This window comes from Oncorhynchus tshawytscha, linkage group LG09 (assembly GCF_018296145.1).
Source record: "Oncorhynchus tshawytscha isolate Ot180627B linkage group LG09, Otsh_v2.0, whole genome shotgun sequence".
NCBI classification, from domain to species: Eukaryota; Metazoa; Chordata; class Actinopteri; order Salmoniformes; family Salmonidae; genus Oncorhynchus; species Oncorhynchus tshawytscha.
In genome coordinates this window covers 6,453,968-6,458,967 of record NC_056437.1, presented here as the reverse complement: position 1 = coordinate 6,458,967, position 5,000 = coordinate 6,453,968, and positions in this window count along the sequence as shown.

The window sequence follows — 5,000 nt, the reverse complement described above, 5'->3', positions numbered from 1 at the left end:
GGAGCTATATACAGGGAGTACCAGATCAATGTGGAGCTATATACAGGAAGTACCAGATCAATGAGGAGCTATATACAGGGAGTACCAGATCAATGTGGAGCTATATACAGGAAGTACCAGATCAATGTGGAGCTATATACAGGAAGTACCAGATCAATGTGGAGCTATATACAGGAAGTACCAGATCAATGAGGAGCTATATACAGGAAGTACCAGATCAATGAGGAGCTATATACAGGAAGTACCAGATCAATGAGGAGCTATATACAGGAAGTACCAGATCAATGAGGAGCTATATACAGGAAGTACCAGATCAATGTGGAGCTATATACAGGGAGTACCAGATCAATGTGGAGCTATATACAGGAAGTACCAGATCAATGAGGAGCTATATACAGGGAGTACCAGATCAATGTGGAGCTATATACAGGAAGTACCAGATCAATGTGGAGCTATATACAGGAAGTACCAGATCAATGTGGAGCTATATACAGGAAGTACCAGATCAATGAGGAGCTATATACAGGAAGTACCAGATCAATACCAATTGGTGATGCAGCCAGACAAGATGCTCTCGGTGGTGCAGTTGTATAACTTAGAACATGAAGAACCAAATATATTCAACCTCCTGCGGCGCTTTTGAGCTGTGCATTAAGTCCATGGTAATGTACACTACTGGTCCAAAGTTTTAGAACACCTACTCATTCAAGGTTTTTTCTGTAATTTTACTATTTTCTACATTGTAGAAATAATAGTGAAGACATCAACACTATGAAATAACACATATGGAATCATGTAGTGACCAAAGAAGTGTTAAACAAATCAAACTATATTTTATATTTGAGATTCTTCAAAGTAGCCACCAGTTGCCTTGATGACAGCTTTGCACACTCTTGGCATTCTCTCAACCAGCTTTCATGAGGTAATCACCTGGAATGCAATTCAATTAACAAGGTGTGTTAAAAGTTAATTTGTGGAATTTCTTTCCTTCTTAATGTGTTTGAGCCAATCAGTTGTGTTGTTACAAGGTAGGGCTGGTATACAGAAGATAGCCCTATTTGGTAAAGACCAAGTCCGGCAAGAACAGCTCAAATAAGCAAAGAGAAACGACAGTCCATCATCACTTTAAGACATGAAGGTCAGTCAATATGGAAAATCTCAAGAACTTTGAAACATTTTTTAGCTTCTTAAGGCACAGTGTGTACTCATCACTGACTATCTAGAATAGTTTACTAAACCTCCAAAAGACAATCAATCAACATCCTGTCTTCGGTGTTATGTGTAATGAGTTCCTTTCTCAGAATTTGTCTTCTTGCATACAGTAATATACAGTGCATTTGTAAAGTATTGAGACCCCTTTTTCCACATTTTGTTACGTTACAGTCTTATTCTAAAATGGATTAAACAGTTTTTTCCCCTCATCAATCTACACGCAATACCCCATAATGACATCACAATACCCCATAATGACATCACAATACCCCATAATGACATCACAATACCCCATAATGACATCACAATACCCCATCATGACAAAGCAAAAACATGTTTTTAGACATTTTTGCAAATGTATAAAATAAAATATGACATTTCCATAAGTATTCAGACCCTTTACTCAGTACTTTGTTGAAGCACCTTTGGCAGCGATTACAGCCTCGATTCTTCTTGGGTATGACGCTACAAGCTTGGCACACCTGTATTTGGGGAGTTTCTCCCATTCTTCTCTGCAGATCCTATCAAGCTCTGTCAGGTTGGATGGGGAGCGTCACTGCACAGCTATTTTCAGATGTTCGATCGGGTTCAAGTCCGGGCTCTGGCTGGGCCACTTAAGGACATTCAGAGATTTGTCCCGAAGCCACTCTTGCCTTGTCTTGGCTTTGTGCTTAGGGTCGTTGTCCTGTTGGAAGGTGAGCCTTGAACCCAGTCTGAGGTCCTGAGTGCTCTGGAGCAGGTTTACATCAAGGATCTCTCTGTGCTTTGCTCCGTTCATCTTTCCTTCCATCCTGACTAGTCTCCCAGTCCCTGCCACTGAAATACATCCCCACAGCATGATGCTGCCACCACCATGCTTCACCGTAGGGATGGTGCCAGGTTTCCCCCAGCTGTGTCTCTTGGCAGCAGTGGTTAGAGAGTCAGTAACCAAGAGGTTGCTGGGACGAATCCCAGAGCTGACAAGGTAAAATATCTGTTGTTCCGACCCTGAACAAGGCAGTTAACCCACTGTTTCCCGGTAGGCCGTCATTTTAAATAAATAAAAATTCTTAACTGACTTGCCTAGTTAAAAAGGTTATTTTGGCATTCAGACCAAAGAGTTGAATATTGGTTTCAGAATCTTGTTTCTGATGGTCTGAGAGTCCTTTAGGTGCCTTTTGGCAACTCATGTGCCTTTTATTGAGGAGTGGCTTCTGCCTGGCCACTACCATAAAGGCCTGATTGATGGAGTGTTGCAGAGATGGTTGTCCTTCTGGAAGGTTCTCCCATCTCTACAGCGGAACTCTGGAGCTCTGTCAGAGTGACCATCAGGTTCTTGGTCATCTCCCTGACCAAGGCCCTTCTCCCCAATTGCTCAGTTTGCTCTAGGAAGAGTCTTGGTGGTTCCAAACTTCTTCCATTTAGAATGATGGAGGCCACTGTGTTCTTGGGGACCTTCAGTATTGCAGAAATGTTTTGGTACCCTTCCCCAGATCTGTGCCTCGACACAATCCTGTCTCAGAGCTCTACAGACATTTCCTTCTACCTCTTGCCTCGGTTTTTGCTCTGACATGCACAGTCAACTGTGGAACCTTATATAGACAGGTGTGTGCCTTTCCAAATCATGTCCAACCAATTTAATTTACCACAGATGGACTCCAATCAAGTTGAAAAAACATTTTAAGGATGATCAATGGAAAAAGGAGGCACCTAAACTCAATTTAGAGTGTCATAGCAAAGGGTCTGAATACTTTGTCGTTATGGGGTATTGTGATGTCATTATGGGGTATTGTGATGTCATTATGGGGTATTGTGATGTCATTATGGGGTATTGTGTGGAGATCGATGAGGATATTTATTCATTTAATCCATTTTCAGAATAAGACTGTATACTTTCCGAATGCACAATTGACTTACAAAATATATCTAAGATAACTGGTCGTCCCATGCCACTACAACCCTTTTAAAGGTTCAACAAGAACATTCAGAGTGTTGTTGAGGGAATCGAACTACCTCATTTTATCCTTGGAATGAAACACAATTTTCTTGTGGAGAAATATTCTATAACATGTGCATGCTATGATACCCTACGGTTACCCATGTAATACCAGTGACCTACTAAGGCCCAACAACACTGTAATAAGCACAGATTCATTACAGCTCTTTGATTAAATCCTTCATCCTCCACACAACCGTCATCAGTCAAATGGCACCCTATTCCCTATATAGTGCACTACTTCAGACCAGAGGCCTATGGAACCCTATTCCCTATATAGTGCACTACTTTAGACCAGAGCCCTATGGAACCCTATTCCCTATATAGTGCACTACTTTAGACCAGAGGCCTATGGAACCCTATTCCCTATATAGTGCACTACTTTATACCAGTGCCATATTCCCTATATAGTGCACTACTTTAGACCAGAGCCCTATAGAACCCTATTCCCTATATAGTGCACTACTTTTGACCAGAACCCTATGGAACCCTATTCCCTATATAGTGCACTACTTTAGACCAGAGCCCTATGGAACCCTATTCCCTATATAGTGCACTACTTTTGACCAGAACCCTATGGAACCCTATTCCCTATATAGTGCACTACTTTAGACCAGAGGCCTATGGAACCCTATTCCCTATATAGTGCACTACTTTATACCAGAGCCATATTCCCTATATAGTGCACTACTTTAGACCAGAGCCCTATAGAACCCTATTCCCTATATAGTGCACTACTTTAGATCAGAGCCCTATGGATCCCTATTCCCTATATAGTGCACTACTTTTGACCAGAACCCTATGGAACCCTATTCCCTGTATAGTGCACTACTTTAGACCAGAGCCCTATAGAACCCTATTCCCTATATATATAATCTAAGTGAAGGTAGACACAACATGGTCCACCCACTTTCTACCTGGAGTGGGCTGTTCCTCAAGGGGCTGTCCTGTTTTTAATCTACGTCTCAAACATCTCCATCCACAGTCGAACACCCCTCTCAGTTCACTGAGGACTGGACTTCACCGTCCCAAACAGCTAAAAAACCTCCTCCAAACCTGCAGAATTGAAAAAAAAGAAAGGTCCAACAAGTAGCAAAAATAAATAAAAACCACATAAAAAATACATGTATATATTTTTTAAAATCCAAGATATCATTCAATATATGGACAAAACATTAAAGAAATTATTAAACTGATAACTTCCTGATAAATAACACTACAACATGACATGAAATGGACAATTCACATCAATAACCTTGAAACAGAAAGGAACAAAGGATATAAATCAGCTGAAAGCCTTGTGTGGAAGGAGAATCAGAGCAGAACACTGTGATGAAACTTTACCAGAGCGACATCAGCCCTGTCTTCTAGGACTCCTCTCTCATCCTGGATAACTACATCAGCCCTGTCTTCTAGGACTCCTCTCTCATCCTGGATAACTACATCAGCCCTGTCTTCTAGGACTCCTCCCCCATCCTAGATAACTACATCAGCCCTGTCTTCTAGGACTCCTCTCTCATCCTGGATAACTACATCAGCCCTGTCTTCTAGGACTCCTCTCTCATCCTGGATAACTACATCAGCCCTGTCTTCTAGGACTCCTCCCCCAGCCTAGATAACTACATCAGCCCTGTCTTCTAGGACTCCTCTCTCATCCTGGATAACTACATCAGCCCTGTCTTCTAGGACTCCTCCCTCATCCTGGATAACTACATCAGCCCTGTCTTCTAGGACTCCTCCCCCAGCCTGGATAACTACATCAGCCCTGTCTTCTAGGACTCCTCCCCCAGCCTGGATAACTACATCAGCCTTG